This window comes from Kogia breviceps, chromosome 4 (assembly GCF_026419965.1).
Source record: "Kogia breviceps isolate mKogBre1 chromosome 4, mKogBre1 haplotype 1, whole genome shotgun sequence".
In the NCBI taxonomy this organism is placed as follows: Eukaryota; Metazoa; Chordata; class Mammalia; order Artiodactyla; family Physeteridae; genus Kogia; species Kogia breviceps.
Genome location: NC_081313.1, coordinates 3,582,910 through 3,597,809, shown reverse-complemented (window position 1 = coordinate 3,597,809; position 14,900 = coordinate 3,582,910).

Sequence of the window (14,900 nt, the reverse complement as noted above, 5' to 3'; positions counted from 1 at the left end):
AAGACTGAAACTAAGACTGAAAGGACACTACTGTTTAGCTTCTTCCTCTTCCCTCTCTGACTTCCACAGTTTCTCACTGTGTTTTCATGGAGCAATTCCTTAATCAATCACTTGCACATGAATCCTGATTTCAGGGTCTGCTTCTGGGGAGTACAACTTAAGCCATTGGTCCAGCAATCTCTTATTATTTAATTAAATATTTGATCTTTTTAAGAAGTGTTTTTTTCTTTATTATGTTGTCTAGCTTTCGATTTACCTTCAGCAGGAAGGTGGGGACAAATTGCCTAGTCCACTCAGAGCGAAGCAGAAGTCTGCATTCTCAGTCTGGTGCCATTATCTGAATATCAGTGCCTTGAGTGTGGTGAGCAGCTCTCCGTTTGCTCAGGATCATTCTGTCCTGGTTTTACTACTGAAAGTCCTGTGTCCAGAGAAACCCCACAGTTCTGGGCAAACAGGGTCAGTTGGCTCTCTTAACCAACTTGAAAAAATTCCTCTTGGTAGGGCAATTGGGAGCAGTACCTTTTCTGTGCCATCTCAGCCTTTTTCTTTCCTTTATATATTTTAACTCCAACTGTGCTCTTTATCTTGCCTCAATCTTTGTGGTAAGAATGTCTCCACTGCCTCTTTACTTTCTGTCTCTCCAATGTCTCTTCTAAGTTATCTCAACGCCATTCTTACTAGTGAAACCTGAAACATCTCTTTCCTATAATAAAATTCATTTCTTCGGACCCACTCTACTCAACAAAACCTTCTAGACTTGGAATGGAAACAGGGCAGATCTGGAGATCTACGATGTTGGTTTGGTGCCCTGTCACTGGAGCACTAGTCCTCATTGTGGCTCTATTTTAAACAAAGTTGCCCTATCTCTCTCTCTTTTTAATTCTATGTTCCTGGGAGAGAATAACTGCTTGGTCAGCATGTATTGCTTGTGTATCCTAGATGGATGTACTCTGGCAAGGGGGTGGAGCTATATGATACAGACATGAGTGGACAGAGGGAACTTAATTCAATTATCTAAGAGTGATCCTTAGATAAAGGAGATCATTGTGAGTCAGGAAGTATACCTACAACATCTGTTAGGTCAGTGGTCCTCAAAGCATGGTCCCCAGACCACAGTATCATCAGCACCACCTGGGAATGTATAACAAATGCAAATTATTGAGCCCTATCCTAGAACTACTAGATCAGAAACTCAGAGCTGGGCCCAAATAAGCCCTTCTGGTGATCTTGTTGCATAATAAATTTGATTTTTTAATTTTCTTTTTTTTTTTTTTTGGCCACTCTGTGTGTCATGTGGGATCTTAGCTCCCCGACCAGGGATCGAACCTGCAGTGGAAGCACAGAGTCTTAACCACTGGACCACCAGGGAAATCTGATGCATGGTAAAGTTGAAAGCTCATCTTCCAGAGGACACCCTTGACTTTGTAACCCTGCTTTTATCATACTAAAATTTATTTTTTCATAAAATAAGAAGAGATGATTGAACAATTTTTCTCAATAATGAGGAATAAAGAAGTCTAACCCCATTCCTTGTGATGATAGTGATGACCCCCTCAGGCAACAAGTGTCTTCCTGGAGAGTAGTACACAACAACAGCACGAGCCTAGGACAGACAAACAACATCATTCCAGAATTCCATGAGGTTTGCTGTACACCTGCATGTCGTGAAGTGTGTTCCCTGATCAGATTCTGTCCTGTGTGGGATTCTATGCTTGCAGAGTGGGGCTGATTGAGGCTTTGCTGGCTGGAAAGACAAACTCACTCTTTTTTTTTTTTTTTTTTTTGTGGTATGCGGGCCTCTCACTGTTGTGGCCTCTCCCGTTGCGGAGCACAGGCTCCGGACGCGCAGGCGCAGCGGTCACGGCTCACGGGCCCAGCTGCTCCGTGGCATGTGGGATCTTCCCGGACCGGGTCACGAACCCGTGTCCCCTGCATTGGCAGGCGGATTCTCAACCCCTGAGCCACCAAGGAAGCCCCAAACTCACTCTTATAATAGCTATTTCTGTGAGGACAAACCCTTGGCTGTTGCTGAATGGTCCAGTGGAGTCTCTTTACCAAACCACATAGTGGCTGGTTGGTCTCCTCAAGGAATAGAGTCATTGGGGAGGCTTAATATTGGTCTTTTTATCTCGAATATGAATCTTTGGTAAGTGCTACTCCACGCTGTGTCCATGTGTACCTTCAAGTCGAGAATCATTCACTCTGTACATGTAACTATTATGCAAATTCCCTGTTGGCCAATGATGATGGCTAGTTAATGTTGACTGGCTATTTTGTCTATTTGGTTGTTCAATGCTTCTTCCTTAATAGTCCCCTTCCAGTGGGCATTAGCATGTAATACAAATATCATCACACATTGTACTCACTCCTATATATGCATCTAGTTCCTTTAATCAGAGTTCTTTGCCTGTAATATTCCAGTCTTTTTTTTTTTTTTTTTCAGGTCGCTATCCAACTGGTCAGACCATTGGCAATTGTCTAGAAATACGTGTATATTCTCACATTGGTCCACTTTTCTTTCCACACAAAGTGGATGGCCAGGTACATCATCATGATGAGTTATGCCCATTGGGAAGATTTTCTTTCTCTGCTGGCTGTTATGGACAACTCAGAATGTCAGTAGTGGAGTTGCCATTCATTTTCAGCTTGCATCCATATCCTGAGCCAGGCTATCCTTCAGCTGATCATATGAGACCACCTCTAGGGTTGTAGGAAGGAGTTGGATATGGGTGATGCTGTAATCATAGTGGGTGGTAGTTGGTTCTGGGCTACCTGGTCATGCAGCTCCCTTGTGCCTTCTTGTCTTGCTTTGCTTGATCATGGATATTCAGTTCCCATCTTACAACAGATGGTTACAACATCTGTATGGTTTTGTAACTTGGTGGGGGTGACAGAATGCTGTTCATAAGGTGCAGGATGGATTTATGGTCTTTCTGTCCCATGTTCAAATGTTCTATCTACCAGAGCCCAGTAACATAGTAGGAACTCTTTCTCAAGAGGCATATCAATCTCCATTGCGATGCTGCAGCTTTGCTCTGGAACCTCATGCCCATATATTGTGATTCTTCCAGTGGGACTTTCCATAAACTTTGCCTTCATTTTTCCCCACTGCTGATGCCTCTAACTCATAGTATCTGCTGTATCATAGGGTCCAAAGGGAAGGACTGCTTGGTCTGAAGCCTGACCTTCTAAAGATACCATTTCTGATCTGAGCACCACTCAAAGCTGTCAACCTTCTATGCTATCCAGTATAAGGGTTTGCCATTCATCGTTCTTCTTTGTAATAGGGCTTGGAAGATAACGTCATTTTCTGTTACCTTGGAGGGGCTATCCTGGCATACCTATGCCCATTGGACCCCTTAAACTTTATCGAAGTGGCATCTCCCTGAATCTCCGGAGTCTGTTTCTCATGCTCTGGAATGCATGTGCATTACCAAGGTCTCCAGCACAACAGACTCTCTCGTTCACTGCCCTTTGTACCATGCCATCCATGCAATGGAACAATATAAGTTCCTTCAAGAATGCCGCTGTTCTGAGGCCCATGAAACTGAGCAGCACATCTGCAGTGGTGGTCCTTTCCCCTCCTGACCTTCCTCTGTTCCATCTGCTGTCTGCTCAGAGGCTGACCATGGAGGCATGTGATGAAATGAGAGAGCTTGGAGTTACACCTGCTCTGAGCCCTGTTGGCCATTCTTATCCAATTGTGCTGGGGATATGAAGTTCCTATTGTCACCTAGTCTCAGGAATCCAGGAGCTTCTGTCTCAGGTAAGCGACCTGTCTCTTAGGGTTGTGCTCCATCTTGACTCACTAATCAACTTGTCTGAACCCCATGCCCACTCCTGACTCCTTCCCCAGAAGTCTCTGTATGTATTTTAACCCCCACCAATTTCCCCATTTTCAATAATATTTTCTTATACTCAGAGAAATCAAAGAACCTCACAACTGACTGTGTCCCTCAGTCTCTGAACCTCAGGTTCTGCCGCTGCAGAATAGGAGTAATAACTGTATTGTTAAAACATTTACATGAGTTTGAATGCACGTTATAATCTGTAAGCTCTAAACTGGGAATTATCATTATCAGCAGAAGAGAATAAAGACTCTTTTATTATGAAGCACTGTGAACGCTGCAACCTAGCCTGTTTATCTTCCCTTTATTATTCCAGTTTTGTGGTGTATGTGGGAGGACATGGGGGACCCTACAAATACCTGGGTCTATTTATGAAGAAGTGTCTACATGGGGCAGTTTGTAAAGTCCCCAGGCATGTAGGCCCCTGGTGGATGATGGAGGCCCATCACGATGGTGTTGAGGAGCTGAGCCCAGGCACCTGGACAGAGGGTGTGATCTCTGACTCCAGACCGTCTGTCCCAGCACCTGGGTGTGGACGTCACTCAGCGTTGGCCCCTCCTTCACTCTCAGGAGCGGGGTCGGAACCCCCTTCTGTGCCCGCCGCAGCCCGTCTGCCCTCCGTCCTTCCTGAGTCTCATCCACACCGACCCCTTTCCCACCCTGCTCTGCCTCTGGCCGTGCCCTCTATTCACCGTATCCTGCTCTCCTGAAGCTCATCTCTTCTGATTCTCCAGAGCCCGTTTGAAAGAAAACAAAAATAAAGCAGTTTTACCTGGTAAAACCTCTTCGCATTTCTGCCCTAACAGTCTAATTCTTCTCCAGGCCTGAATGAATTGAAGAAGGGTCAGGAATTATGGAAAAGAAAGCTGGAAGATTACTATTATAAAAGCTTAAGATTTCACAAAATGCACACATGAAGATGACGGCCGTGAAAATAACCTGTGTACCAAAATCGGGCTTATCCTGGGTGATTCAGCGCTGGCCCTTGTTTGCTAAGATGTGTTCTCAGAGCCAGCGCTCTGTCCCTGACTCTGACGTCCAACACATACATTGTGATCCATAATAAGCTACTCAGGGGGTTTCTATTTCCCAATGTTTATTGTCATTCCCCCTTTTTATCTGATTTTCCACCTTAATGAAGACCGCAGCCTAGGAGCCCATGGGTTTTATGCGCAGATGCTTTTATGAGAGAGTAAAGATGGGAGAGACATCCAGCTTTATCTCCTTCAGCTTCTCCACCTCTGCATAGATCCCTTCACTGCTAATAGACTTAAAGGGGCCAAGAAAGGAACTTCCCTTGGCAGTCCAGGGGTTAAGACTCTGCGTTTCCAATGCAGGGCACATGGGTTCGATCCCTGGTTGGGGAACTAAGATCCCACATGCTGAACCACATGGTCAAAAAAAATAAAATAAAAGGGGCCAAGAGAGCTGTATATTATGGTTGTTATCAGTCATTGGAGGGTTACTTTTTCTTTGTTCAAGGACCCTTACTGGTCACCTAAAGATTGACTTTTTAATACAACTTTGGCTATTTAGTCACATATTATCATTTTAACCCCTCCATCGACTCCCCCTGTATTTTATAGCTACTTTACTTAAAGCACACACATGCTACTCTTTCCATATCTTCAAGTTATGCACAGGCTGCTACCCTCACGGAGAAGCCACATCAGGTCCTGGGTGAGGGCTGGCATTTTCATGTAAATGGCAAGTTTTATATCAATGTCAGATTAGCTGCGAGGTTGTTTAAACACTGAAACCTTCTGACCAGTTGACAAGACAGGATTCCCATGAAGAAGGTGACATTTCTGAGGCATCTGTACCTCTGAGGTTTTGATGTATTAGTTGAGATTTCCTGATGGCTCGCGACACAGACACTCATGTCAGTATTTTAAAAATAATAAAAGGCACATTTTTTTCTTGCTCTATACTTTTCACTTCAAAATGATTCTGCTACTAAATTATCTATTCAGTATTAGCACTAAAGGTTTGGGCTAAGGGAAGCAGAAGCCACTGTGACAAGGTGCCGGCGGCAGAGCAGGGGCTGTGCACGTGAAGATGTCTGTGCAGCCAGAACATTCTCGGAGCCAAACCAGGCTCCTGTCTGCAGTGTCACTACCTGCCAACTAGGAACATGACTGCATACTCGCAGGGGTGCTGCACCCAGAGCACAGTACACCCGCAGAGGTGATGCACCCAGAGCACAATACACCCGCAGACGTGATGCACCCAGAGCACAGTACACCCGCAGAGGTGATGCACCCATAGCACAGTACACCCGCAGAGGTGATGCACCCAGAGCACAGTACACCCGCACAGGTGATACACCCAGAGCACAGTACGCCCTCAGAGGTGCTGCACCCAGAATACAGTACACCCGCAGTGCATACAAAGGACACTCCAGGCATTGCAGGCAGAGATTTCACAGTCCATCATTATGACTCATTCGCCGGGAACTAGGAGCAGTCCATCTCTATTAGTCTCCTTATATCTTTGTTCTTACTTTTCTCTACCTATGTGTTAGACTTAAAGTGTCTGCTAAAGTGGGTGAAATTATACAATGATTCCTTGTACTTGCAAGAATAGTCAGAGCTCAGGTCAGTGGGGCGTAGCCAATTCCCGACCCATACCCAGGTCCTGATCCTTATCACCAAGGCCTGATGGATATGTTTCCTTGGTTGATTCATTTTCACATGTTGTTACTTTCCCCAAACCACTGGAAACACTCATTCCATGAGTTCTACCAATAATAATAATGGTAACGTTGATAATAGGACTGCTTTCCAAGTTGCCCCAATTCCCCCTTTCCTTCACTTATAGCCCAGGGGAATCTTGAGCAATAAAATGTCTTAAAAATGGCTATATTTTTCTTGTTCAGAAACATTAACAGCAGCTTACTGCCTACCAGATAATTCTAAAGCTCTTACTCTTGTAATCAATGCTCTCCAAGGTTATTCCTCCACTAAGTTTTCATAACTGACACCCAGTTCTCTTCTGTATTCATTCAGGTAAAGTCATATGGTATGTGTGTCCCCAAACATGGCCCCAGGTTTCCTTCCTATCTCCATCCGACCTCCAATTCTTTCTGGCTAAATCCTACACATGCTGTAGAACCCAGATCAAACAACATCATCTTCCTGAAACACTCTGCTCTTGTCGGAAAGGAGACATTCCCTTCTCCATAAACGTTATGATTTACTCATAAACTGAGCACAGAGATGATGCTTTTCTTTGTCTGTGCATGCCTACGACTCACCACATAGTACTTTGTGCCCAGAAGAGTCAATGAGAACAATTGGTATTTTTAAGGGATCGAAGGATAAGAGAAGAATATACTCTCACTGCCTGTCCAAAGGCTTTACTTTTATCACATCTAAACTAATTTACCTGAGGATCAGAGGGCACCATTATGTTCATGGATTGCTGTTTTGGCTTCGAGGGTTAAGTGAACATCAGTGCTTATAGCGTGTGCATTTGAACAGCTCCAATGTGGATAGTGGCTGAAGGCTGCTCGTTGAGGCAGCAAGGTTGACTGTGCATGCCAGAGGGGTGAGAATTCTGTTTTACAATCTAAAAGGTTAAGTTTTAAATAAGATATGCAATGCATGAGAATCTAGATACACAACTAAGTCATACCAGATACAATGTTAATTAAAATTTATATGAAAATACTAGAATTAAGTTAGTAATCAGTAGAGAAATGATTTAAGCTCCTCTGTATTTTAGCTTGAGTGATCATTCAGGCAAATATTCTGAACCTGCTTTGAAAACCATTCTGAATAAATTGTGTTCTGATAAGTATTTGCCTTGAGTACCAAGTTTCCTCCCTTAAATCGACACAAGGTGAAGACTGCAAACTCAAACAAGAGGAGAAAATTGCTTAACATGGACCTCAATCCCTAAGCCATCTTGTTGTTTATGATATTTTTTCTAGCTTTGTGTCAGTGTAGTGTGAAGGGGACAAGCCTGCCTAACTTAATGGTGACACTGTAAAAAAAAAAAAAAAAAAAGTCAAAGTCAACTTGTAAAATACTCAGAGATTGGGTAGTCTAATATAAGCAAAGGTGCTATTATAGATTACATTAGGATTTTAATCTAAGGAAATTTAAAACATATTTCAGAGTTAGTGTTGCAGTTTCTGTATGGTTGCAAGACTTTTACTTGTCAATATAAAATATGTTTTAGAATATGTGGTAAAACAAAGAAATGCATCGTCATGAATTTTTATCTCATGTGCTAGTTACCAGCCCCTTCTCTATGAGGGCCAGTGGAAGTCAGTGGTGCCCAGGAGAAAGCCAACAATGCCTTGACTTAAGTATATTTGCACATACAAAGAGATTACTTAAACATCATTAGATGGTAAACTATTAAAGTTCCTTAGAAGATCTTAATATGAAGTGTCATTTGGAACAAAGTTAAAAATACTTTTTCTGTGGGGGAGGATGGATAGGGAGTTTGGGATTAGCAGATACTATTATATACAGTATGGATAAAAATCAAGGTCCTACTGCATAGCACAGGGAACTATGTTCAATATCCTGTGATAAACCACAATGGAAAATAATACAAAAAAGAGCATATATAGATGTATAACTGAATCACTTTGCTGTACAGCAGAAATTAACACAACTCTGTAAATCAACTATACTTCAATAAAATAAATTTTTAAAAGAGAGAGATTATATTGTATAAGACACTGCATTTCTCAGTCATAAACCAGTGTCACTTTGGGGACACCAGGGACAAAAAGAGAACAATGTGAGACAATTAGGTTAGGTTCTAAAATGCTTGGTGACCATGGACTGATTCTTTAGTTTCCTTCTTCTCACTGAAATGCCAACCCACCTTCCTGGAGCATAGACAGTGTTGGATCCAATTTACTCTGGATTTTCAAATCAGGAGGGATATTTGGTTGTCTCCATCAGATTAAAAAGAGAAGACTCTCTGTGGGGATTTGTTTAATTAAAGAGAGACTCATAACATAAATAATCACAACATTGATTAACTATAATTGTAGTAATTTTATTCAATCTGGGAACATCTGCAAAACATACTTAGTTCCACAGGGCCCATCACCTGTGTCATATTTGGCCAAGTGTAAAGTTGAGTTGCAAGTTTCAGTTATTAAGCTTGTGGAGGTGCTTGTGCAAAACTCTTGCTAATCAATTGTAATTCACTTTTACTCATTTATTGATCACCGACTACAGTCTAATTCTCTAAACTAATACTCTCTAATCCTGAGCATCTATTACACTAATGGTCTTACCCAGATGCTAGGAGCTGTGGTGACCCAAAGACATGATATATATTAGGTGTGACATGCCAAGCCCTGCTCCAATAGAAAACAATGAAGTGGAAAAATATATAACAATAAAGTCAGCTGTAGTAGTTTGGCTAGTGAGGAAATAGCTGAAAAGAATGGCTGAAGTAAATCTATATTTTAAATGATGCTGCCTCCAGACTGTCTGTAAGGATACCTGCTGTACAACTGGTTAAAGGTTCACATGGGTGAGATGGCAGGAGTCGCCACATGTGTTGTCTGTGGGCATTGTGTACCCTTTAATACATAGCTCCGTGTTCTTGTTGATTTCCCTCTTTACCACCATGGCTTGTGTTCAGTTCTGAAATGTCACTGTTTTTCACCTTGCTGACCCATATGACAGATACTAGTTAGATGTTCACGAACCTCCTGGACCTGCAGGGATGCTTTGTTTCCCAGACATGCTTTCAGTCAGTTTGGGGCCGTGGGTGGCTTCAGCTCACTCTCTGTCCCCAGTTCACAGATTAGAAGAGATACAGCCTGAGAGGACACAGCTGCACCATGGGAGGATTTGCACGTGTGGAGCCACTGCTTGGAAGAGATTACCCAGGGGATCCATTCAGTCTGCCCAGGTTCTGAATGAAAAGCAAGGCTGCTAAGTTTGCTCACTAAGTTTTTGCTTCTACCTGGCTCACACAGAAATCAGCCAGTCTTGTGACAAGAGAGTAAACAATGTGGCGCTGGGTCGTGGGCAGTGAGGCAGCCGCTGGGGTCTGGGAGATAGGGCAGTTCCAGGGAGGGCGTGAAATGTGGAGCACTGTCAGGTGTGCGCTGGATAGCCTTTGTCCCCTTGCTTGTTTGTTCATGGTTCTGTATGTGTAACTCCTCCATCATTCCACTCATTAGAATGGGCTTTCCCATATTTCACTCACTTGGTTAGAAAATCTACAAAGGACATGATTAAAAAACACCACTGGAGACATGGTTTCTCTCCCAGCTTCAGCTCCTCGGCTGACCTGTAATGCGTGGGGAGACCCAAGTGGAAGTTTCCTCTGCCCTTTTGGGCCGTATGGTTCATACTGGATGACACAGTAAAAATACAACTTGAGGGTTTAAAATTTGCCAAAGTTAAAAGGAGATTTGATTTAGGGGAAAAGTAATCTACGGGCTCTCTAATGCACTAGACCATCCTCCATCAGAGTTCATGGGCAAAGACTACTGACGTTAAAACGATATTGAAATAGATGGAATTGTTGGGATTGTTTTGTGCAACACAATTGTTTAACATGACTCACTTGTTTGAAACCTCCCCACCTTATATTACACTGTATTAGGTTGTATTCCCACATCTTTTAAAAATTGTATTGGAAAAATCTCCTCAGGTAGATACAGAGCCACATTACTATGATAAAATATTTCATGCTAAGGAATATTTGGCCAATAATACTGGCTGTGCTTTCATTCTTAAGTGGCATTAAAAAAATCCCTTCTTAGTAAACAATGATTTTAATACTTTTGTTGTTGATATTTTTAGTAAATATCAATTTTAGGGTAAATTCTATCTAATAACACTGCATGGAAGTCTGAAAAATGGACCAGATAGAAACTGAGCTGCTGCAATGAAGTTGTGTAGAGGGTCTGTGGAGACTGCAGTGTGAACACCCCTTAACTAAGGTCACCCAGCACCCAATAAACAGCTCGAGGGGTCCTGAGTGCAGAGCTGGCAAGTGTGGACCTTCAATCAGAATTTTATTTTAATACCTTTTGATTTCAAATTAATGTGACTGTTTCTATCTAGTGCTAGACCCACACACAGAAGTGGTCACTTTTGGTTTTATACAAATCATTGTAATCACAAGTGATGTTCTAATCTGTTGGGACCACATCATCTGTCCAAACAAGCTTCTACTTGCAGAAATGCACTGATGATCTCTCTAGTATCAGAATTTCTCTATCTTCAACTCATGTATAATTCTCTAAATGTGTCTTGCTACAAAAAGTTAAAGATATTATTCTATCAGTCTTTGAGATAAAACGGAGCTGAAAGCGAGCATTTGCATCTACGAGGGAATACCCAGCATTCACACATTTCTTAACCAAAACAGTGTAGGCTACACCAGCTAAATGGTGCTGTACGCGGTCCACACTTGCAATATGCATATTGTCCAATAACACTCTTAACTGTATCAACAAAGCAACACAGCATCTATGAGCCAGACTTTAAACCATCATGAGGCATTCACACTGCAGCTCCCTGTCAATCTCCTGGTCGGCTTTCCCTCAATTCGGTGTATCTGTATTCCATATGCAAATTCTCCAGTGAATGATTTTCCTGTTTTGTAAGCTAGACTGCACCTGTAACATGTGGGATTGAGTTAAAAATGACAAGCAGACAAGCACAGGCACATTATCTTGACAAACTCAGCCTCCGAAAATTACCCTGGGCCTGAATTATTAAAATAACAAGGAATGTTTCACTCAGCTGTGCAGAAATGATCCTAATTGTCCACTTTAGCTAAATCCTTTCAGTCTCTGAGATCGGTCAATTTACACTGGTGGCTTGCAAATTCCTCAACTCCCATTAGAGGAAAAAGAACAGCAGTCCAATGCACCCTCATTTATTTTAATAGCCTGCCAAGCAGACATGAAAATGTTAAAGTTGGAAGGCTATAACATGACAGGATCCTGACTTGTCAGAGCCACATTATAATACAGTTAAAACACTTCCTTTTTCCCTTTCATGTCTTCTCAGGTAAGTAGGGAACTAATTGTCAAATTACTAATTTTGTTGGCATTAATATCAATACTAAGACAAGAGGAGCATGAACTGTTGAGTGAGAGGTTTTTCTTCTACACCCTCTGCTGCTGATGGGGAAATTACCCTGGAATCAAGTAAAGGATTAAATCTGTATGATCCACTTGCTATTTGCTACTAACCCATTCCTGCTAGCCCTGTTTGCTAATCCTGTCAGCTGAGCAGGATGCTTTGACATCATCTGGCATGTGTTTGTGGTTCCTAGTGTGCAGGGCATTGCAATAATGAATCAAATTAAGCATTTACTCTGTGCTACATTTCATACAAGTACACAATGCAGCATGAATGTGTAGAAGCGAAGAGACTTGCTATTCAAAGTCTTTAAATGTAAAGAACTTTCAATCTGGTCATAGAGTTTGTTATCAACATTTAGAATGTGTATGTTGTCCTGGAAAAACATTAATATCAGCACCATTCACTCTCAAATGTGTCCTGTTCTGATGGTAAATTATATGATTACCCTAGTTACTGATAATACACTAGAATGTGGGCTAAGTCATATGGCGTCACCTAAAACATGCTTTTTGAAGTAGTTGGTGAAGAGTGTTCGTTCACACATGGGGGAGGCAGTGGGGAGACAGGGTCTGTGCTAAAAGCCAGGTTGTTTGGCAGGAAGGTGAAAAGGAACCAGAAGGAGGAAGTGGCTGGAAGGTCAGGCTGTAACAATTCTGCTTTGACAAGCAAAGGAAAGGAAAATGTTTTCCAAAGCTTGGGGTTGTGGGTGCTGTCCACACATTGGGTTTTGCTCTTGGAAAACGGTGGGTCTTCAGCTGTGGAATCCAGGACTATTTTATACTCAATTTTTACAATAGTTAAAAAAGGAAAGAGAAGAAAAACAACACTATAAACAAAATGGGCTTTATTTTACGAATGACAAAACTCACAGAACATACCTCTGTTTGAGTCTCCAGTGAAAGCTATTTGTGAACTTCAGTTGCTTTGTGACCATTGATTTTCCAGTATAGCAATTTCTTCAGTTAATAAAGCGAAGACTTTGTTTTCCACTACTGGCATCAACTGTGACAGTCAACGTGTGGGATGCCACAGATTCTGGGATATGGGAAATGTAAAGAAACAACTTTGCTAATTCATCATATTTACATTTCTTATAGTAGACTTATTTTTCTATTTTTTCCCCAGCAATTTTAAGGTAAAATCCATTCAGAACCATTGTAGATCACAACATCTTTCCTAGTTTTCCCTGGGAGGAATCTGATTATTTGTTTTGATGCCTTTCATTTAAAGAATCAAATAAAATTAACTTTCCCTTTATAAAAAGTTCATTTTTTTCCTACACCTGTTTTGTAAAATTAAACTTCTTCTCGGGAGTTCAGACAACTATGAGTTTGCATTTAGCTTTAATTTGCACATTCAATGGTGCAATTAGCAGCTAGGTTTTTCAGGTGAGCTTAGACACCTGTGTCAGATATAAAACAATTATTGCTTCTTTGTTGCACTGTGAATATGCTCAACAGCTCCGTTGCAGAATAAAACAACAACAACAACAACAAAAAACCCCTGTGGTTTCTTTTCCCGAAACGGAAATTTCATTAAGCACAGAACTGTGCTTAATGAGATTTATTTGTCAAGGTGTCCAGTGGAAACCTGTGACACCGGGAGTCCATGGATCATGAACGCCATGTGTGGAATGGAATTCCAGAAGGACATCAGTACCTCCGAGCAGACAGTGTAAACTGATGACCCAAGATCTGGTCGGTGAAAATCAGGAGAAAACCAATACTTTAGTTTTGAAAATGTAACAAACACTGCTTTCTATTGCACCTAAAATTCAAACCCCAAGGGGGAGAAGCCAAGGTGACAATACACAGTACCTACTGGGGACATCAAGTGGGGCTGTGGAACGCAGTCTTCTCGTTAGGGTCAGTGTTTCCTTTTTGACTTGTTTCTCAAGCCCATCTGTGTGGTTTGGAGATGAAGGAGACAACTTGCAATGAGTTCAAGTATGCCGTCCAGCTCCCACGCAAGCACCATTTTGTAGAAGAGGCGTGAAATCAATGAGCCGTTCACTGGAGGAAGGGGTTTCCTTCCTGACTTTCCAATGTCCCAACTTCAGGCCTCCCCCCAGTCCTCTTCCTGCTCTTCCCTGAGTACCATTCGGACGCACAGGCTGAGCATCCGCCACCAGCACGCTCTCCCTTGGCTGGTGTGCAGAGCTGGATTTCCCACTGGGCATCCCTGACTTGATATCCATCAGCATCTCATCACCCACCTTTCTAAACCCAACCTGCTTCTTCACATGAGTCCTTATTAATTCATGGTATTTCCATTTCAAGCCCAAAACTGCAGGTTTCAATTGTTTGAGTCAATGTGTCCTCAGAACTCTCTCCCAGCCCCTCTCCTTTCTTTTCCCTTTATCACCATTTTTTCCTGGTTTACTTACCAGTCTCATCCGGACCCTCATTCTTTAACCTGGAAAACATGATCATCTTGTCAATACCTTGTTTAAAATCCCTGATGGGCTCTGTGTTACCTACAGCAGTAACATTCCAAAAGGGTCTGTAAGTTATGTCTTTCAGGCATGGCCTTGGACCTTCCTTGAGGAGAGAATACTTGGGGAGCATCTAGAGCCACGTGGAAAGTGTCCTAACCTCAAACCTGCTACATGGTTTCTCGTGGAATCTTGTAGTGTTTACTTGAACGAAGGCCCCACTGATGGAGCAAAGATAGTCTTTCAACAAGTGATGCTGGAACAACTGTACATCCACTTGAAAAAAGATGAATCTAGAGACACAGACCTTACACCTTTCACAAAAATTAACACAAAATAAATCATAGACTTAGATATAAAATGCAAAACTATAGCACTCCTAAAAGTTAACATAAGTGACACTTAGATGACCTTGGATATAGTCATGGCTTTCTAGATACAACTCAGTCATGACCCATGAAGGAAATAGTTGATAACCTGGACTTTTTAAAGTATATTAAAATTACAAACTTCTGCTCTGGGAAAGAC